This window comes from Neoarius graeffei, chromosome 17 (assembly GCF_027579695.1).
Source record: "Neoarius graeffei isolate fNeoGra1 chromosome 17, fNeoGra1.pri, whole genome shotgun sequence".
Lineage (NCBI taxonomy): Eukaryota > Metazoa > Chordata > Actinopteri > Siluriformes > Ariidae > Neoarius > Neoarius graeffei.
Genome location: NC_083585.1, coordinates 11,894,890 through 11,918,218, shown reverse-complemented (window position 1 = coordinate 11,918,218; position 23,329 = coordinate 11,894,890).

Genomic DNA, 23,329 nt, shown 5'->3' with positions numbered 1-23,329 from the left:
GCTGTGGCTGGGCTGGAGGATGTGGTGTCCATGATTTTCGAAGGGGGGGTTTCGGCTTTTGATTCGTCGGACCTTGGGACGGTTTTCCGCTTCGCCTCGGTCCATCGGGGGGAAGCTGAGCCCCTTGGGGTTTTTGGGGTGGCCTCCCCCTGTCAGCAGTGGGGGCGCAATCCTGGAAGCACGGAGCATTTCTGTTGTGGCCAGGTACCTTTCCACCGCTTCAACAGTCCATTCGGCTGTGGTTAGGGCTTGTTGGCTGATGAAGCACTTCGCCTCGTATGGCAGGGCTCGAATGTAGTGATCCACGACAATGACCTCCACTACTGCAGCCGCTGTGGTTTTCTCAGGTTCCAGCCATCTCCTTGCGATTCTGGCAAGTTCGTGCATCTGCGCATGGTCCGCTTAGAAGGTCCAGCTGTGGAAGCGTTGAGCCATACCGAACTTGGTGAGCCCATGCCTGCTGAGGATCTCAGTCTTTAGCGCATCATAGGTCGTGGTCTTGTCGGGGGGTAGGTCCCGGACAGCGTTCAACGATTCTCCTGACAAGAATGGGGCCAACAGTCCAACCCACTGCACCCTTCCCTAGTGGCCGTGGCTTCAAAGATGTGCAAGTATGCCTCAACCTCATCTGTAACCCCCATTTTGGCGATGAAATCACTTGCCTTTATTGGGCCAGCGTTCCAAACAGCCATCTTCTTCTGTAGTTGCAATTCCTCTGCCTTCAGTTGGTTAGCTTTTCTTTGTCCACCCAGGAGGGCCGCGCTCACCTGCATTTGGGCTTGCTGGTCTGCAACAAGAGCCTTCAAAATTTCCTCCATCTTGTTGTGCAGAGGGCCTATGGTTAACTGGGAAAATTGAGCAATCAAATGTTCAGTGTCCTCCTCGTACATGCACTATTATCGATGATTGAAATGCCCACATTCTCCACCATATGTGATATCACAAGAGGCTGGCTGGCTCTTGGTGGGACCCTTCAATCAGTGCACGGAAACAAAGGTTAAAATAAATCAAGATTTTTAATGTGATGCCAGGAAATCAAACAGGAAAGGTAACTCAAAGTTCAATGTTCAAACGAAAATGGATTCCCAAAAGTCAAACTCAAATAATGTCTCTGGCTTTAGAACAACGAAATTATAGGCAGGTTTCCTTCAGTCCAATATCCTTTTCCCAGAACAAACAAAATCTTCTGCCTTACTTGGAGTCCAGTTAACAATCCCTGTAGGCTTCAGCCTGGTGGCAGCCCAGTAGCAGGCGTCTGTAACTCAGGGAAGTATTTCAGTGCAAAATCCTTCAGGCAAGAATTCCAGATAGGCTTTCCAACAAATACTCCGTCCATCAGGTTCCACTCAGCAACGGGAGTCCATGAACCTCTCTCCTCTCTCTTCCACCTTCACACTGAGAGCTTTTGAGCTCTCACAAGCCCTCTTGTGCATTAGGCCCTCATTGGCCACAGGTGTGCTGCTGTGTTGTGTGCTGAGGGGTGCAGTTCCTAACTCCACCACCAGATGGAGTTATAGCTGCCAGAAGTTGGAGCCATCTGCGTGTGACATAGTGCCCCTCGACGACACAGCCTCTCGGGATATCACTATACATATATATATATATATATATATATATATATATATATATATATAGTGATATCCCGAGAGGCTGTGTGAAATATATGAAAACTAGAAGATTCAAGGTTTCTAGTGGTGTTACTTGAATGTTTCTAGCACAAAAACTCACAGAGCTTCAGACGTGTGTTTGGAACAGTCCAAAAAGTCCCCCTGGGGGACCGTGACCTCAGAGTGTTAAGTGATAACAGATCACATGATTATAAATAACTTGTTTCTATAACTGTGTCCTATATACAGTGCCTTGAAAAAGTATTCATACCCCTTTAACTTTTTCACATTTTTCCACCTTACAACCACGAACTTAAAAGTTTTTATTGAGATTTTATGTGATAGACCAACACAGAGTAGCACATAATTGTGAAGTGAAACGAAAATGATAAATGGTCTTCAAAATTTTAAACAAATAAAAATCTGAAAAATGTGGTGTGCATTAGTATTCAGCCCCCTGTACTCTGATACCTCTAAATATAATCCAGTTGCCTTCAGAAGTCATCTAATTAGTTAATAGAGTCCTACTGTGTGTAATTTATTCACAGCATAAATACACTTGTTCTGTGAAGGCCTCAGTGGTTTGTTAGAGAACACTGAAGAACAAACAGCATCATGAAGACCAAATAACTCACCAGACAGGTCAGGGATAAAGTTCTGGAGAAGTTTAAAGCAGGGTTAGGTTATAAAAAAATATCCCAAGCTCTGAACATCTCAAGAAGCACTGTTCAATCCATCATTCAAAAATGGAAAAAGTATGGCACAACTGCAAACCTACTAAGACATGGTCGTCCACCTAAACTGACAGAGCGAGCAAGGAGAGCACTGGTCAGAGAAGCAGCCAAGAGGCCCATGATCACTCTGGAGGAGCTGCAGAAATCCACAGCTCAGGTGGGAGAATCTGTGCACAGGACAACTATAAGTCATACACTCCACAAATCTGGCCTTTTTGGAAGAGTGGCAAGAAGAAAGCCATTGTTGAAAGACAGGCATAAGAAGTCCCGTTTGCAGTTTGCCAGAAGTCATGTAGGGCACATAGCAAACATATGGAAGAAGGTGCTTTGGTCAGATGAGACCAAAGTTGAACTTTTTGGCCTAAATGCAAAGCGCTATGTGTGGCAGAAAACTAACAGTGCTCATCACCCTGCACACACCATCCCCACTGTGAAACATGGTGGTGGCAGCATCATGCTATGGGGATGCTTTTCTTCAGCAGGGACAGGGAAGCTGGTCAGAGTTGATGGGAAGATGGATGGAGCTAAATACAGGGTAATCCTGGAAGAAAACCTGTTGGAGGCTGCAAAAGACTTGAGACTGGGAAGGAGATTCACCTTCCAGCAAGACAATGACCCTAAACATACAGCCAGAGCTACAATGGAATGGTTTAGATCAAAGAATATTCATGTGTTAGAATGGCCCAGTCAAAGTCCGGACCCAAATCCCATTGAGCATCTGTGGCAAGACTTGAAAATTGCTGTTCACAGATGCTCTCCATCCAATCTGGCTGAGCTTGAGCTATTTTGCAAAGAAGAATGGGCAAAAATTTCAGTGTCTAGATGTGCAAAGCTGGTAGAGATATACCACAAAAGACTTGCAGCTGTAATTGCAGCAAAAGGTGGCTCTATTGCTGCAGGGGGGCACACTACATTTTTCAGATTTTTATTTGTTTAAAATTTTGAAGACCATTTATCATTTTCATTTCACTTCACAGTTATGTGCTACTCTGTGTTGGTCTATCACATAAAATCTCAATAAAAAACTTTTAAGTTCATGGCTGTAAGGTGAAAAAATGTGAAAAAGTTCAAGGGGTATGAATACTTTTTCAAGGCACTGTAGTCACAAAGTACAATTGTGTAACCAGGAAATTCATTCTAGTTTTCACATGAAGTCGATTTTGCTGAAGGTATCAACTGTTCATTGATGGAGACTTGAGTGCAAAACTGTTCATGACAACTGTCGTCCTAAAGTTATCATGGCAGTTGTAGGCCTTATCCATCATAGCAAAACTGTAAATGTCCAGAGTCATCTTCCAAGTGCATCTTTCAACTGTCCGTATGGGGCCATCCTCCACAGGAGTTATGTGATGAGACTCCAGACAGAATTAGGGCAACAGGATGGATCAGACAGGTCTGAAGAGCAGAAGAGGTGAGCATCATTGGTGTCTCAGGATCGACATGTACATCATAAATAAAAATTAGTGAGCCCAGGGCTTTTCAAAGTGTGGGGCGCGCCTCCCCTAGGGGGTGCCAGAGTTCTTCGGGGGGGGGGGGGGGGGGGGGGGGGTGCAATGTGAGGAAAAATAAACCAGAATAAGTTACTATTGCGGACATTTAGTGAACTTCAGCTAGCCTTTGCCAGAGACAAAATGGATCAATTTTTAGTACCTAAAGCTACAGTGAGTGAGGAGACAGAGTCTGGGCCAAGCAAAAAAAAAAAAAAAAAGGAGGAAGTATGACCACGATTATTTAAAGTTTGGATTTTCATGGACTGGATCTGAAGATGCTCCACTGCCACAGTGTGTTGTCTGCCAAGAGGTGCTAGCTAAAGATGCTATGAGATGTTTAAAATGTGTAAAACAAGATGTTTAAAAAAAGCACAGATGCTTAAAATGTGTAAAAAATGTTTATAAAAACACAGATGTTTAAAATGTGTAAAAAAGATGTTTTAAAAAGTACAGATGTTTAAAATGAGTAAAAAAAGATGTTTTTAAAAAAGCACAGATGTTTAAAAGGTGTAAAAATGTTTTTAAAAAGCACAGATGTTTAAAATGTTTAAAAATATGTTTTAAAAAAGCACAGATGTTTAAAATGTGTAAAAATGTTTTTAAAAAGCACAGATGTTTAAAATGTTTAAAAATATGTTTTAAAAAAGCACAGATGTTTAAAATGTGTAAAAAAAAGATGTTTTAAAAAGCACAGATGCTTAAAATGTGTAAAAATATGTTTTAAAAAAGCACAGATGTTTAAAATGTGTAAAAAAGATGTTTTAAAAAAGTACAGATGTTTAAAATGTGTAAAAAAAGATGTTTTAAAAAAGCACAGATGTTTAAAATGTGTAAAAAAAGATGTTTTAAAAAAGCACAGATGTTTAAAATGTGTAAAAAATGTTTTTAAAAAACACAGATGTTTAAAATGTGTAATAAAAGATGTTTTAAAAAGCACAGATGTTTAAAATGTGTAAAAAAGATGTTTTAAAAAGCACAGACATTTAAAATGTGTAAAAAAGATGTTTTAAAAAAGCACAGATGTTTAAAATGTGTAAAAAAGATGTTTTAAAAAAGCACAGACGTTTAAAATGTGTAAAAAAATGTTTTTAAAAAGCACAGATGTTTAAAATGTGTAAAAAAAAGATGTTTTAAAAAAGCACAGATGTTTAAAATGTGTAAAAAAGATGTTTTAAAAAGCACAGATGCTTAAAATGTGTAAAAAAAAGATGTTTTAAAAAAGCACAGATGTTTAAAATGTGTAAAAAAAGAAGTTTTAAAAAAGCACAGATGTTTAAAATGTGTAAAAAAGATGTTTTAAAAAGCACAGATGCTTAAAATGTGTAAAAAAAAGTTTTAAAAAAGCACAGATGTTTAAAATGTGTAAAAAATATGTTTTAAAACAGCACAGATGTTTAAAATGTGTAAAAAATGTTTTTAAAAAGCACAGATGTTTAAAATGTGTAAAAAAGATGTTTTAAAAAAGCACAGATGTTTAAAATGTGTAAAAAAAGATGTTTTAATAAAGATCATATGTTTTAAATGTATAAAAAAAGATGTTTTCAAAAAGCACAGATGTGTAAAATGTGTAAAAAAGAGATGTTTTCAAAAAGCACAGATGTTTAAAATGTGTAAAAAAGATGTTTTAATAAAGCTCATATGTTTTAAATGTGTAAAAAAGATGTTTTCAAAAAGCACAGATGTTTGAAATGTGTAAAAAAGATGTTTTAATAAAGCTCATATGTTTTAAATATGTAAAAAAGATGCTTTCAAAAAGCACAGATGTTTAAAATGTGTAAAAAAAGATGTTTTAAAAAAGCACAGATGTTTAAAATGTGTAAAAAAAAAGATGTTTTAAAAAAGAACAATGTTTAAAATGTGTAAAAAATGTTTAAACAATGTTTAAACTGGGTAAACAACAACAAACTTGTTTTGAATGTATTCAAAACCAGCTGTATGGTAATTGGTTCACGCCACAAAATTAGTAGAAACCCTCAGTTAAATCTGAAAATTAAAGAGGTGTGTATCAACCAAGTGCAGGAGACTAAGCTGCTGGGAGTAGTGATAGATGACAAACTTTATTGGAAAACACATATAAATAAAATTGGTAATAAAATGGCAAGTGGCATTTCTGTTATTAGAAGATGCAAGGCATGTCTGTCTCCAAAATCAGCTAAACGGGTAATAGAAGCTTTAATTTTGTCAAGTCTTGACTACTGCCCAGTGGTCTGGTCAAACACCACAGCAGACATGGTTAATAAACTTCAAAAAGTGCAAAACAGAGCAGCACGCATTGTCCTTGGTTGTGATTTCAGAACAAATGTATTTAAAATGCATAAAAATCTCAGCTGGTTAATGGTGAGAGACAGACTATTTTATTCGTTATTAATATTTGGAAGAAATGTATCCACATCCCAAATCCCACAAGTTCTACACAGAAAACTATATTATAGTTCAGACAATCATAACTACACTATGAGACATGCGGCAAGAGGAAACTTTTCACTACCAAAAATAAAAACAAACTACAGTAAAAGAACGGTGATGTACAGAGCCATGTATGCATGGAACTTACTCCCCAAATACTTTGGGCAAATTATTAGGAGAAAAGATTTCAAATTGTTAGTGAAGAAACATCTCTTAAATGGATACATATAAAACTATTTGAATTATTAATTGAATTATTAAATAAATATAGAACGCTAAAAATATAGAATAAAATCATACAGCAAGGAATAGTAACTAGTAAGTAATAAATAGAGAATACTTTGATGCTAGTTGTAGAATGTTTGGATATGCATTGTATTGAATGTATTATCAGTAAAAGTATATTTTTTGGTATAATTTTGTTAGTTTCATTTCTTTTTATTTTTCTATTATGGTACCTTTATTGGTCTGTTTTTAATTTTATATTGTAATGTCTGTTGTAATGTATTGTATACTATGTGTCGGACCCCAGGAAGAATAACTGCAGTTTTGCTGCAGCTAATGGGGATCCTAATAAAACAAACAAACAAACAAACAAACAAACAAACAAACCTTTTTAGCCATGTTCCATTTCTTAATGTAGTTGGTTAATTGTTTAACAGTGACAGCAGCCTCTTGCTCTTAGATTTCAACCTTATGGAGTCGGGCTGAAAGCTACTTTAAATTGTTTCTGATCAACTGGTTTTGCTTCTCAACAATCTCTAGTCTATCTTGTGTAGTCTCTTCCTGCTGCCGAGCCACCTGCAGGTGTACACGAATTTCAGCCATGCAGTTGTTTAAATGGTTCTTGTGAGCTTCTTGTGGAGCCATTAGTGTTGCACCGATACCGATACCAGTATCGGGCGGGGCCCCGATCTGGCACTAAAATGGTGGTATCGGTATTGGCGAGTAGCAAGAAATAGGGTGCCGATACCATTTACCGATGCTAGTATGACACTTGAACGCAGCCTTCTCTCTCCTGACACTCACTACTCTCTGTGTTGTGTGATCACACGTGATCACTGTGCATGCCTGCCAAGCACGCCAAGCAGCTATTGCTATTGACCTGCTCCAGACCAATGAGAGTGGGCCAGTAGCCACTCTTAACCAATACAGGGGCAGCTTTTTCATGCGAAGAAAAAACAAACCACGAGAAGAAAATGTCGGCGGTCTGGATATATTTCAGCATAGAAACTCCAGCGAGTACAATGGCTACATGCAAGATTTGTGGCCTGAAAGTTTCGAGAGGTGGAGTTAAATCGGCCAGTTTCAATACCTCGAACCTGATAAAACATTTGAAGACAAAACATGTGAACGAACACAAAGAGTTTGAGGTTGCAGCAACTGCTAGCAAGAGAAAGGGGGATGGACCGCAGCAACAAACCCTGGTCAGTTCACTTCATAGGAAGGAGCAGTGGGACAAGAAGAGTGAAGCAGCAAGACAGATGTCCGAAAAATCACCGAAATGACTGTTCTTTGTAACCTGCCCCTTGCCTTTGTTGAAAGCGTGGGATTCCGGCTTTTTATGGCTCATGCAGTACCTAAGTATAAGGTCCCGAGTCGCAAATACATCACGGAGACGACTATCCCTGCACTAAAAAATAAAGTAATGGAGCATGTTTTAAGAAAGCTGGAGAAGGCAGTGGCCATAAGCTTTTCAACTGACATCTGGAGCAGCCAAGTCTCCCCACTTTCCCTGCTTAGCTTGACAGCCCACTGGGTGGACTCGGAAACATTCATTCTGGAAAGCGTAGTACTTCATGTGAATGAATTCAAGGGATCACACACCAGCGAAGCCATTGCAGGAGCAATAGAGAGCATGCTGCTCAACTGGAGCATCCCGAAGTCAAAGGTAACGTAAGTCTACTTGTCTAGACTTTGCTATTTTCTCTTGATGTTTTCACTTGTCTTTTAAAAGAAATGAAAGAAATGGCGCAGTAATTTGAGACCTGTTTCAAAAGAGCCGTAGAAGTAAAGCTGTGTGTGTGTGTGTGTGTGTGTGTGTGTGTGTGTGTGTGAGAGAGAGAGAGAAGAGAGAGAGACTCATGCGCTGCTTGCATTTGTGCATATCGGTATCGGCCAGTATTGCACAGCCAGGTATAGGTATCGGTATCGGGGCCAAAAAAATGGTATCGGTGCAACACTAATCGCTGCAACAAACAAACACACCCACACACATTAAGGGACACCAGATGTAATGACTTGGCCACTTACCTTCCCCAACCCCGCCCTCCATTCACAAACTGCCCCCGTTGCCATATACCCCCACTGCCCGACTCAAGCTGGGGAGCCGTCCGGCCTGAAGCAGACTCCCCCCCCCCCCCCGCCCGGATGGGACAGGAAGTCTGCCACCACCATCTGCGCCCCCGGCCTGTGGACCACCTCGAACTTAAATGGCTGGAGGGCAAGATACCAACAGGTGATCCGCGCATTGGCATCCTTCATGCGGTGGAGCCACTGGAGGGGCACGTGGTCCAAACAGAGAGTGAAAGGGCACCCCAGCAGGTAGTATCAGAGATCGAGGACTGCCCACTCGATGGCAAGGCACTCTTCTTCAATGGTGCTGTACTTGCTTTCACGCATTGAGAGTTTACGGCTGATGTACAGCACAGGGCGCTCCTCGCCCTCCACCTTCTGTGAAAAACGGCCCCCAGCCCTCTGTCCGATGTCAAGTCAAGTTTATTTGTATAGTGCTTTTAACAATAAACATTGTCGCAAAGCAGCTTTACAGAATTTGTATGACTTAAAACATGAGCTAATTTTATCCCTACTCTATCCCCAATGAGCAAGCCTGTGGCAACGGAGGCAAGGAAAATGCATCAGTCTGTAAAATAAAGGGGAGAGAGAAGTCAGGGGAGTGCAAAAGTGGCCCCCCACACAGTGCACCGTTTACCTTAGAGAATGCCTGTTGGCACTGCTCCGTCCACTGGACCGGATCTGGAGTCCCCTTGTTAATGAGATTGGTTAAAGGGCTGGTGACATCCCAAGAATTAGGTATAAAGCTACGATAATAGCCAGCCAGCCAGCCCCAAGAACCGTCTCACTCCCTTTTTGGTCTTGGGCCTCAGACAGGCCACAATCGCTGCAGTCTTGTTAATTTGGGAACGCATCTGCCCATGACCCAAGTGGAACCCCAGATACCATACTTCCACCCACCCAATTGCACACTTTTTTTCAGGTTAGCTGTGAAGCCCGCTCACCTCAGTGACTTTAGGACGGCCCTCAGATGTTCTAGGTGCCGCGGCCAATCATGGCTGTAGATTATTATATCATTGAGATTTGAGGCTGTGTAGGCAGCGTGAGGGTGGAGGACCCTGTCCATGAGCCACTGGAACATAGTGGGTGCCCCAAATAACCCAAAAGGGAGCGTGACAAATTGGTGTCATCCAAACAGTGTGGAAAAGGCTGTTTTCTCTCGGGATAGAGGAGTCAAGGGGATCTGTTAATATCCCTTTGTTAGATCCAGTGTTAGATCCAGCGAGCCATGCCTAACTGATCGAGCAACTCATCAATGCGAGTGTAAATGTTCCGTACGTGGGGGTGGAGCACAGAGGATGGCAGGACAGAGATCAGGGTTAAATATGAGCTTTATTGCCGCACTTTTCAGTCTGACAACTTTAAACGATAGAGACACACACACACACTGTAGTGTTCTCGTCCGGGGAAGCTCCCCTCCGCTCTCACTCTCCCTCCTTAAATAGGGCGCGGTCACTGGGAAGAAACACACAAACACAGGTTAATTGCCATCAGGTGTAGTGATTCTGCCACTTACCTTCCCTGACTCCGCCCTCTTGTCACAGACCGGCGCTCGACCACACTCCCGCTGCCACATACCCCCACCGCCCGACTCAGGCCGGGCGGCCATCTGGCCCGCAGCCGACTCCCCCCCCCTTGACGGGAGAGGAAGTCCGCCATGACCATCTGCGCCCCCGGCCTGTGGACCACCTTGAAATTGAAGGGTTGGAGTGCCAGATACCAACGGGTGATCCGCGTGTTGGCATCTTTCATGCGGTGGAGCCACTGGAGGGGCGCGTGGTCCAAACAGAGGGTGAAAGGGCACCCCAGCAGGTAGTAACGGAGAGTGAGGACTGCCCACTTGATCGCCAGACACTCTTTTTCAATCGTGCTGTAGCGCCCCTCACGCACTGACAGCTTCCTGCTAATGTACAGGACGGGGCGGTCCTCCCCCTCCACCTCCTGGGACAAAACAGCCCCCAGCCCCCTGTCCGACGCGTCGGTCTGCAACACAAAGGGGAGATAAAAGTCAGGGGAGTGTAAAAGTGGCCCCCCACACAGTGCAGCCTTCACTTCAGAAAAAGCCCGCTGGCATTGCTCCATCCACTGGACCGGATCTGGTGCCCCCTTTTTAGTGAGGTCAGTCAGCGAGCTGGTGACATCCGAATAATTAGGTATAAACCTACGGTAATAGCCAGCCAGCCCCAGGAACTGTCTCACCCTCTTTTTGGTCTTGGGCCTCGAGCAGGCCGCAATTGCTGCGGTCTTATTAATTTGGGGACGCACCTGCCCATTGCCCAAGTGGAAGCCCAGATACCGTACTTCCAACCGCCCAATCGCACACTTCTTTGGGTTGGCTGTGAGCCCCGCCCGTCTCAGTGACCTAAGGACGGCCCTCAGATGTTCGAGGTGCCTCTGCCAGTCATTACTATAGATGATAATATCATCCAGATATGCGGCCGCGTAAGTGGCGTGTGGGCGGAGGACTCTGTCCATCAGCCGCTGAAATGTAGCGGGCGCCCCAACCAGCCCAAATGGAAGGGTGACGAATTGGTGTAACCCAAATGGTGTGGAAAAGGCCATTTTCTCTCGGGATAGTGGAGTCAAGGGGATCTGCCAATATCCCTTCGTCAAATCCAGCGTTGAATAAAAGCGAGCAGTGCCAAGTCAATCGAGCAACTCATCAATACGAGGCATCGGGTACGCATCGAATTTAGACACTGCGTTGACTTTTCTATAGTCCACACAGAACCGGACTGACCCGTCGGCCTTGGGTACCAAGACCACCGAGCTGCTCCAGTCACTGTGGGACTCCTCGACGATGCCCATTTCAAGCATGGTCTCAAGTTCTTCCCGAACCACCTTTTTTTTGTGTTTGGGTAGCCTGTAAGGGCGGCTATGCACTACCACCCCTGGGGGCGTCTCTATGTGGTGCTCTATGAGGTTGGTGTGACCCGGCAGGGCCGAGAACACGTCAGAAAATTCTGAAAAAGTCTGAAAACTCGGCTTGCAACTGGGCAACCTCCGTGAGTTGGGTCGGGGAGAGGTGGTCTCCACAGGGGTGCGTGATGCCAATGCCCTCTTTTGAACCTCCGGTCCCAGCTCCGCCTTCTCCGGAACCACCGACACCAACGCCACGGGGACCTCCTCAGCCCAGAGTTTAAGCAGGTTGAGGTGGTAAATTTGTAGTGCCCCACCCCTGTCCATTCGCCTAACCTCATAGTCGACGTCCCCGACCCGCCGTGTGACTTCAAAGGGCCCTTGCCACTTGGCGATCAATTTGGAGCTCGACGTGGGCAACAGTATGAGTACTTTATCTCCCGGTGTGAACTCCCTAAGGCGCGTACCCTTGTTGTACAGGCGGGCTTGCCGTTCCTGGGCCTGCCGCAAATTCTCCTGGGTTAGGTGGGTGAGCGTGTGGAGTTTTGCGTGCAGATCCATAACGTATTGGATTTCATTCTTGCTTTGTGAAGGTCCCTCCTCCCAATTTTCCCACAGCACGTCTAGGATGCTGCGTGGCTTACGCCCATATAATAATTCAAACGGGGAGAACCCCGTGGAGGCTTGGGGAACCTCTCGCACTAAGAACAACAAGGGTTCGAGCCACTTATCCCAATTACGTGCGTCCTCACTTACTAATTTTTTAATGATATTTTTGAGGGTGCGGTTGAACCGTTCTACTAAACCATCCGTTTGTGGGTGATACACACTGGTGCGGATCGGCTTAATCCCCAATAACCCATACAGTTCGCGTAGTGTTCGTGACATAAATGTAGTGCCCATATCAGTCAGAATCTCTTTTGGGATTCCGACTCGGGAGATGACACGGAAGAGTGCCTCTGCAATACTGCATGCTGAGATATAGCGCAGAGGCACTGCTTCCGGGTATCGCGTTGCATAGTCCACCAGAACTAATATAAAGCGGTACCCTCGTGCTGACCGATCTAATAGCCCGACAAGATCCATCCCAACTCTCTCAAACGGGGTCTCGATCAAAGGAAGAGGGTGCAAAGGCGCTTTTGGAATGGCCGCTGGATTTACTAACTGGCATTTGCGGCATGCTGTACACCACCTACGAACATCACCGCGAATCCCCGGCCAATAGAATCGTGCCATTATTCTGGCTAATGTCTTATCCTGCCCTAAGTGTTCAGCCATGGGATTAAAGTGAGCCGCCTGGAATACCAATTCCCGGCGGCTCTTTGGAATCAACAGCTGCGTGACTCGCTCTTTAGTTTGAGTGTCCTGTGTCACTCGGTATAATCTATCCTTCATAATCATGAAGTAGGGGAAGGACGGGGTGGCGTTCGGCTGGAGCGTTTCACCATTGATTACTCTCACTTGGTCAAACGCATGTCACAGAGTCTCGTCTCGCGATTGTTCTAATGGGAAATCCGCGAGGGATTCCCCAATAGAGAGAGGAGGAGCCGGTGGCTCCTCACTCTGATGTGGAGATGACGTAGACGGCCCTGCGACAGCTGCTCCTGCCAAAGCGACACCGGGACCTCCCCCTGTCAAACGGCAGGACCCACTCTTTACTAGGCGTGTCATTAAACCCCAGAATCCCAGCCAATCAGTCCCCAAAATTAAAGAGTGGGTAAGGCGAGGATTAACCGCCACCTTCACTATAAATTTTTCCCCTCTGAAAAAAATGTGGACCGACACCAAAGGGTAGCTGTGAATATCCCCGTGCACACACAACACCTTCACCCCCTGTGCTCCCCCCAATGGGGGAAGCAGTACTCTGCCAACACTGTTTACAGTGCGGGTGGGGAGCTGTTGACCTCGACTGGGGACATTGTCGGGCGGTGGAAGGAATACTTTGAGGATCTCCTCAATCCCACCGTCATGTCTTCCACTGAGGAGACTGAGGCTGATGACTCAGAGGTGGACTCGTCCATTACCCAAGCCGAAGTCACTGAGGTGGTTTGCAAGCTCCTCGGTGGCAAGGCACCGGGGGTGGATGAGATCCGCCCTGAGTATCTCAAGTCTCTGGATGTTGTGGGGCTGTCTTGGTTGACACGCCTCTGCAACATTGCGTGGCGGTCGGGGACAGTGCCTCTGGAGTGGCAGACTGGGGTGGTGGTCCCTCTTTTTAAGAAAGGGGACCGGAGAGTGTGCTCCAATTATAGGGGAATCACACTTCTCAGCCTCCCAGGGAAAGTTTACTCCAGGGTACTGGAGAGGAGAATTCGACCAATAGTCGAACCTCGGATCCAGGAGGAACAATGCGGTTTTCGTCCTGGTCGCGGAACACTGGACCAGCTCTATACCCTTTATAGGGTGCTCGAGGGTTCATGGGAGTTTGCCCAACCAGTCCACATGTGCTTTGTGGATCTGGAGAAGGCATTCGACCGTGTCCCCCGTGGTATTCTGTGGGGGGTGCTTCGGGAGTATGGGGTTCGGGGCTCTTTGCTAAGGGCTGTCCAGTCCCTGTACGAACGGAGCAGGAGTCTGGTTCGCATTGCCGGCAGTAAGTCAGACCTGTTCCCAGTGCATGTTGGACTCCGTCAGGGCTGCCCTTTGTCACCGGTTCTGTTCATAATTTTTATGGACAGAATTTCTAGGCGCAGCCAGGGGCCGGAAGGAATCCTGTTTGGGAACCACAGGATTTCATCTCTGCTTTTTGCGGATGATGTTGTCCTGTTGGCTTCTTCAAACCAGGACCTTCAGCATGCACTGGGGCGGTTTGCAGTCGAGTGTGAAGCGGCTGGGATGAGAATCAGCACCTCCAAGTCCGAGGCCATGGTTCTCGACCGGAAAAGGGTGGCTTGCCCTCTCCAGGTTGGTGGAGAAGTCCTGCCTCAAGTGGAGGAGTTTAAGTATCTCGGGATCTTGTTCACGAGTGAGGGAAGGATGGAGCGTGAGATCGACAGGCGGATCGGTGCAGCCTCCGCAGTGATGCGGTCGCTTTACCGGTCCGTCGTGGTGAAGAAGGAGCTGAGCCAAAAGGCGAAGCTCTCAATTTACCGGTCGATCTACGTTCCGACTCTCACCTATGGTCATGAGCTTTGGGTAATGACAGAAAGAACAAGATCGCGGATACAAGCGGCTGAAATGAGTTTCCTTCGCAGGGTGGCTGGGCGCTCCCTTAGAGATAGGGTGAGAAGCACAGTCACTCGGGAGGAGCTCGGAGTAGAGCCGCTGCTCCTTCACATCGAGAGGAACCAGCTGAGGTGGCTCGGGCATCTTTTTCGGATGCCTCCTGGACGCCTCCCTGGGGAGGTGTTCCAGGCATGTCCCCCCGGGAGGAGGCCCCGGGGAAGACCCAGGACACGCTGGAGGGACTATGTCTCTCGGCTGGCCTGGGAACGCCTCGGTGTTCTTCCCGAGGAGCTGGCCGAGGTGTCTGGGGAAAGGGAAGTTTGGGCTTCCATGCTTAGACTGCTGCCTCCGCGACCCGGTCCTGGATAAGCGGAAGAAGACGAGAGACGAGAGAGACACACAACACCTTCACCCCCTGTGCTCCCCCCAATGCCTCATTTTGCATCAGGCTTTGGCGGATCGAGGTCTGATTACAACCAGAATCCACCAACGCCTGATATGTAGCCCCTTGGATACTCACCGGTATGCGATACGCTCCGGCCTGATCGAGGGCGGCCTCTGGCGCGTCGGGAATCCGGACCACCGCGCCCACTTCCATTGCCGTGCACTGTTGTTGAAGGTGGCCCGGCTCCCCGCAGCGCCAGCAAACCGGCCCGAGCTTTCCCTCTGCACCGGTGTTCTGGGGCTCACTCACCTGAGGGGGGGGGGGGGGGGGAGAGACAGACACAGAAGGGAGAAATGGGAGGGAGAGAGAGAGAAGAAGAGAGAAGGGTCAACATCGTCTGCTGTCCTGCCGCCAGAACAGCCGCCAGATGATCCTCCGCCAGCTCCATTGCCTGATCCAGCGACGCCGGGCGGTGGCACTGGACCCACTCCGCGGTTCCTGCTGGTAAGCGGGCGATGAATTGTTCCAGCACCACCTGGTCGATAATCCCCTCGGCGTCGTGGTCGTTGGCCCTCAACTACCGCCAGCAGGCGTCCCGGAGCTGCTGGCCGAACGCAAACGGCCGGCCGGCCGACTTCCTCCAATCGCAGAGTGCAGAAGCGCTGGCGCTGTTGCTCTGGTGTGTGCCCCACGCGCTGGAGGATGGCCCAGCGGGGGTCCGCGTAGGCCAGCCGGTGGTCAGCGGGGAGCTGTAGCGCGGCCAGCTGTGCCTCTCCCGTTAGGAGGGGGAGGAGGCGCGCCGCGCGCTGCTCCATCGGCCACCCTGAGGCTTCTGCGACCTGTTCAAACAGCGTGATGAATGCCTCGGGGTCGTCCTGCGGGCCCATCTTGGTGACGGTGAGGGGAGACGGGCCCGCGGCCGGAGCGCTGGTGGACCCCGCCAACGAGAAGAGGTGCCGGAATGCCTCGCGGTCTTCCTGCTGGGCCAGCACCAGGGCTTCGAAGTGCCGCTCTTGTTCCTTCCAGAGTGTGACGAGCGCCTAGTGCTGGCTTTGCTAGGGCGTGGTGAGGGCGTGGACCAGGTCGGCGAACGGGGAGGATTCCATGGGGCTGCTTGGTTGGTGCTCCACAGTTCCGGGTTTCAGCACCACTGTAAACGTTCCATACGTGGGGGTGGAGCACAGAGGACAGCAGGACAGAGATCAGGGTTAAATATGACCTTTATTGCCGCACTTTTCAGTCTGACAACTTTAAACGATAGAGACACACACACACACACACACACACACACACACACACACACACACTGTAGTGTTCTCGTCCGGGGAAGCTCCCCTCCGCTCTCACTCTCCCTCCTTAAATAGGGCGCGGTCACTGGGAAGACACACAAACACAGGTTAATTGCCGTCAGGTGAAGTGATTCTGCCACTTACCTTCCCTGACTCCGCTCTCCTGTCACAGACCGGCGCTCGACCACGCCCCCGCTGCCACAGCGAGGCATTGGGTATGCGTCAAATTTAGACACTGCGTTGACCTTTCTATAGTCCACACAGAACCGAACTGACCCATCGGTCTTGGGAACCAGGACCACTGGGCTGCTCCAGTCACTGTGAGACTCCTCGATTATGTCCATCTTGAGCATGGCCTTGAGTTCATCCCGGACCACTTTTTTTTTGTGTTCGGGTAGGCAGTAAGGGCGGCTACGCACCACCACTCCCGGGAACATCTTAATGTGGTGTTCTATGAGGTGGGTGCGGCCAGGTAGGGGCGAGAACACATTGGAAAATTCCTCCTGCAACTTGGCTATCTCCGTGAGTTGGGTCAGTGAGACATGGTCTCCACAAGGGACCGGAGTGTTTTGAGATGTTACCTTTTTTACCTCTGGCCCCAGCTCCACCTTCTCTGGAACTACCAACAAGGGATAGCAAATGCCTCATTCCAGCATTTTAAAAGGTTGAGGTGGTAGATTTGCAATGCCCTGGCCCATCTGCTCGCCTCACCTCATAGTCGATGTCCCCAACTTGCTGTGTGACCTCGAAGGGCCCTTGCCACTTGGCAATTAATTTGGAGCTTGACATGGGCAATAATACGAGCACTTTGTCTCCCGGCATGAACTCTCTAAGGCGCATGCCCCTGTCATACAGCCGGCTTTGATGTTCTTGTGCCTGCTGCAAATTCTCCTGGGTTAAGTGCGTGAGGGTGTGGAGTTTTGCACGCAGATCAAGATCATACTGAATTTCATTCTTGCTAGGCAAAGGTCCCTCCTCCCAATTTTCTCATAGCACATCCAAAATGCCACGCGGCTTACGCCCATATAATAATTCAAATGGAGGAAACCCCGTGGAGGCTTGTGGGACCTCTCGTACTGCAAATAACAGGGGCTCAAGCCACTTATCCCAATTACATGTGTCCTCACCTACAAATTTCTGAATTATGTTCTTGAGTGTTTGGTTAAATCGCTCCACTAAGCCGTCCGTTTGTGGGTGATAGACACTGGTGCAGATAAACTTAATCCCCAGTATCCCATACAGTTCATGCAGTATGCATGACATAAATGAAGTGCCTTGGTCTGTCAGGTTTTATTTTGGAATCCCGACCCGGGAGATAAAGCGGAAGAGCGCTTCCGCAATACTGCGTGCTGAGATATTGCGGAGAGGCACTGCTTCTGGATATCGCGTTGCATAGTCCACCAGAACTAAAATAAAGCGATATCCCCATGCTGACTGATCTAATGGCCCGACGAAATCCATCCTGATTCTTTCAAAAGGGGTCTCAATTAGAGGGAGAGGGCGCAAAGGTGCTTTTGGAGTGACTGCGGGATTTACTAATTGGCATTCACGGCACGCTGCACACCACCGATGGACATCCCTGCGAATCCCTGGCCAATAGAACTGGGCCATTATTCGGGCTAGTGTTTTATCCTGCCCCAAGTGTCCAGCCATGCAATTAAAGTGAGCTGCATGGAATACGAGTTCCCTGTGGCTCTTTGGGATCAACAATTGAGTTATCTGTTCTCCAGTTTAAGTGTCCTGCATCACTCGGTACAACCACTTGTGCTGTCCCCAGTGCCTCACCTTGCACCAGGCATTGGTGAATTGAGGTCTGGTTACAATCTACCAACACGTGATATGTATCCCCTTGAACACTTACTGGTATGTGATATGTTCCGGCCTGATCGGGGGCAGTCTCTGGCATGTCGGGGATCTGGATCATAGCTCCCACCTCCCTGGTGGAGCTCCGACTCTGGAGATACTCCGACTCCCCGCCATGCCAGCACACCGGCCCAGGCTTTCCCTCTGCACCGGCATTATGGGAGTCACTCACCTGAGGAGGAGACAACACAGACACGGAATAGGGAGATGGGAGGACACCATGGGTGTGACGGGCCGGCTGGTGAGGAGCCGGCCACCGTCTCCGTGGTAGGGGAACGGGGTGGGGAGGGGAAAGAGAGATGGGGGAGAAGAGAGAGCGAGAGGAAAAGCAAGGAGAGATACCTCATCTGCCTGCCATTGGCGCTGCCTCCAGATGGTCCTCTGCCAGCTCGATGGCTCATTCTAGCAACATCGGGTTATGACACTGGACACATTCTGCTGTTCCTTCCGGACGTTGAGAGATGAACTGTTCCAGTGCCACTAGATCAATGATCTCGTTGGCGTAGCAATCTTCCACCCTCAGCCATTGCCAGCAGGCGTCCCGGAGTTGCTGGCCAAATGCAAACAGCCGGCCGACCTCCTTCAATGCCAGCGTCTGGAAGCACTGGTGATGTTGTTCAGGGGAGCGGCTGACCCACTGCAGGATGGCTTTCTTCAGGTCAGCATACACCAGTTGGCTGTCAGCAGGGAGCTGCTGCGATGCGAGCTGCGCCTTGCCAATCAGGAGCAGGAGGAGGCAGGCCATGCGCTGCTCCAGCAGCCACCCCCACGTCTCGGCTGCTTGTTCGAAGAGGGTGAGGAACACTTCTGGATTGTCCTGCGGACCCATCTTTGTAAGGGTGCTGGCTGTGGTGATGGTTGATGCTCCTGCTGATGCGAGCAGATGCTGGAACACCTGGCGATCTTCCTGCTGGGCCAGCATCAAGGCTTCAAAGTGTTGCTCTTGTTCCTTTCGGAGGGCGATCAGCACTTGATGCTGGTTCTGCTGGGCAGTAGTGAGGGCAAGGATGAGTTCTTCGAATGGGGAGGACTCCATGGGGTGGTTCCCTTCTGTGCGTCCTGGGTTTCAGCACCACTGTAACTGTTCCTGATGTGGGTGGAGCACAGAAGCACAGCAGGCGAGAGTTGATGTTCACATACGCTTTTATTTGACTTATTTTTAGCTTTTCTCCTTCCTTCCTTCCTTCCTTCCTTCCTTCCTTCCTTCCTTCCTTCCTTCCTTCCTTCCTTCAGTCACACACATGCATTAGGGTCAGGGAGCTACTCTTCTCTGCTCTCCCCCTCCTTTTATGCTCAATCCCTGCAACAAACAAACACACACACCCACACACATTAATGGACACCAGGTGTAATGACTTAGCCACTTACCTTCCCCAACCCCGCCCTCCATTCACAAACTGCCACTTGGTCACGCCCCCATTGCCACAGCATCAAACCATCTTTATTAGCAGTTTAAAGAGTTGGGATTTACATGGAAGTAAAGCAAGAACTGTCACAGTCAAAGACAATTTCTTTCTCACCTGTAGAGTAGAGTTAACCACAGACTGCAATGCTCTAACCAGCAGCTCCTGAAACAGGTGCATAGATGGAAATAAAGAAACTTGACCATCTACTCCAAATGTCAGCTCTGCCTGGAAAAAACTTCCCTGATTTTTCTGTTCCCTCTGTGAAGTTTGACAAACAGAGGGAAAATAAGTACCACATTTGGCTTCTACATTATATGCTAAAAGACATGCCTACAACCAATGAATGATAGAATAAGGCACACTCTACAATGATGTGACAAAGGAATAAAAAAAAAGCATGAATTCTCTCTGGAGTATATTTATCACCCCCATATTTTATTAACATCAATAAAAACACACTATAGCTGACTCCCAACCTTTTTCTTCAGGTTAGATAAAAGTGCCATGCTCTGACTGATGATTCAAGTGTTTTATTACAACGAGCAAATGCTGAAACCACCGTGAAAACTGAAAGAAATACACGGTGGCAAATACACATCAGTAAAACCATCATGAAATGTTTCACTTAATACCCATAATATTAATGCCTTCAGGAAATATGACACAAATTATGTCAATAAACATACCGTGTAGGCCTTCAACCTGAAGGTTAGGAGTGGCTAGCAGTCTTTGTCTCCATATTGCACAGTCTCTCATACATCTTCATCATACCGCTCGAGCACACTGAACATGTGAAGAAACGAAACTCACGCTTCTCCCCATAGCATCACATGACCAAATGATGTGCTCACATGATGTGATTCTCATCTCATTATCTCTAGCCGCTTTATCCTGTTCTACAGGGTCGTAGGCAAGCTGGAGCCTATCCCAGCTGACTACGGGCAAAAGGCGGGGTACACCCTGGACAAGTCGCCAGGTCATCACAGGGCTGACACATAGACACAGACAACCATTCACACTCACATTCACACCTACAGTCACCAGTTAACCTAACCTGCATGTCTTTGGACTGTGGGGGAAACCGGAGCACCCGGAGGAAACCCACGCGGACACGGGGAGAACATGCAAACTCCGCACAGAAAGGCCCTCGCCGGCCACGGGGCTCAAACCTGGACCTTCTTGCTGTGAGGCGACAGCGCTAACCACTACACCACCATGCCGCCTGCACATGACGTGATTAATTGAACAATTTTCAGATTAAGTATGCAAATAAGTATGAGCAAAAACAAACATTGAATATTAAATATGAAACAAATAATACACAAAATACTAATATTACAGCGTTAGCTACACTGCCACCAAAATTACAAAGGTTTATGTTCACCATATTTAGACAAAATGTGAATAAAACTTGTAATTTTCTATCAACTTCAAACCCAACTTTTACACTCAATTTTTATCAATAGTTTGTTAAAGTAGTTAACTGAATTGTTCCATTTTATTTCAATGTTAGTCTATTTTGAATTATGTTCAACTAACACCACTAATTTGTGAAGATATGAAGGTTGTGTTAAGCTTTTACCTTGTGGTCCTAAATTTCTCTGACCTACTTGAATTTTGACCTTTCGGACAAGACCATCATCTTCGTTTGCTTCAACAACCTTAGCTAGTGGCCACTCATTTCTAGGAGTATTCTCATCCTTAACAATCACTACATCTCCAACCTGTACATTCCTTCTTGTCACATGCCACTGCTGTCTAAGGCCGATGTTGGTCAAGTATTCTCGTCGCCACCTGCTCCAGAATTGTTCAGAGAGATACTGTACTCTGCGCCACCTTTTTCTGGCATATAAATCTTCTTGAACAAATTTTCCAGGAGGTGGAAGGGGCATAGTAGGCTTCAAAGTTAGTAAATGATTGGGTGTCGAGGGTTCAACACTTTTGGGATCACAGATTGTGTTTGTTGTGAGCGGGCGACTGTTCACTATGGACATGACCTCGTAGAAGAATGTTCTTAATGAGGAGTCATCCAGTCTTCCTTTAGCTTGAGCAAGGACAGAACTCATCATGCTCCTGGTTGTTCGTATCTGACGTTCCCAAATGCCTCCCATATGACTGGCCTCAGGAATATTCATAAGGAAGTCACATTCCTTTCTCGCTAGATAGGTTGAAATCCTTTCCTCATCCAGTTTCCTTAAGCACTTTCCCAACTCATTCTTTGCTCCTATGAAATTTGTACCTTGGTCAGATCGAATTTGTCTGACTGTTCCTCTTATTGCTATGAAGCATCTCAATGCATTCAGAAATGCATCAGTTGTGAGATCTTCCAGTATCTCAATATGGATGGCCCTGGAGCTTAGGGCACGTTAACAACAGCCCATACCTTTTGTATTCCTTTCTACCTTGTTTTGTGTAGAAGGGGCCAAAACAGTCAATGCCTGTGCATGAGAATGGAGGAGATGGCTCGATTCGATCAATAGGCAAGTCAGCCATGCGCTGTTCTTGAGTTCAGCCATGCACCCTTCGACATGTAACACAACTCTTGATGTACTTGGCCACAACTTTACTGGCACCCATTACCCAATATCCATTGGCTCTGAGTTCATTCAGTGTTTGTCCTCGACCTTGGTGTTCTTTTATGGCAGTGGTCAAGTATCAGTTGTGTAACAATGCCTTCTTTTGGGAGTATCACGGGATGTTTGAACTCCAGAGAAGCTGATGACCTTCTCAACCTGCCACCAACCCTAAGCACTCCATCCTCAAGAAATGGGTCCAGTTCATACATCTTATGAGTTTTCCTGAGTTTTTGTGGTGATGTTTGGTTAAGCCATTTAAGCTCTTCCCCAAATGCTTCTCTTTGGGCTGCCTTGATCAGCACGAGAGCAGCTTTCTTTCGCTCCTCTACAGTAATGGGCCCAGAGCTGTCCCTGCGAGCCAGCCTCTGAATGCGTGCAATGACATTGAGACATGTAACCCAGTCAGAAAATCTTGACAACCGACTCAGGAGGTCATATTCTCAGGAGGTCATATTCTTTCACAACATCAGTTTTCAGGACTTTGACCTCTGGGTCGCCTATAAGTAGCTCTGAGGATGTTTGGTTGGTTACAATTTCCTGTTCCCATAAGAACTTGGGTTCTTTGAACCAATTTGATGCCATCAGATCTGCCACCTTAAGCCCTCTAGAGGCATGATCTGCCGGATTCTGACTTGTTTCAATGTAAAACCATTGATTAGGGTCAGTAGCATCTCTGATTTTCTGGATTCGATTCGCTACGAAAACATGGAAACGTTGGGCTTCGTTCTTGATGTATCCCAGTACCACCTTTGAATCAGTCCAGAAGTACTCCTGATCTATATTTAGCTCAAGCTCCTCCCTGAGAATCTTGCTTACAGCTGCAGAGACTGTGGCTGCAGTGAGCTCAAGACGTGGAATACTGACAATCCTCGTGGGTGCTACCCTAGCTTTTGCCATTATTAATGTGCAATGTTCAGCAGCTATGATCCTGATATAAGAGCACTGCCCATAGCCATAATTACTGGCATCTGAGAAATGATGCAGCTCAATTTTCTGGATCGTGCCAAGATCGTTGGGAACAAAGCACCGTGGTATTTGAATGGATTGAAGATTGTCCAAGTCTTGGAGCCATGTCTCCCACTTTGGCCTTAGTTCTGGTGGGACGGGCTCATCCCATCCTACACCTCGTTTGCACATTTCTTGCAACACTCCTTTCCCAGTCAAGATATAGGGGGCAATAAATCCTAGTGGATCATATATGCTAGCGACTGTGGATAAGATGCCTTGTCGAGCGGCTGCTCTTTCCTGTTAGAT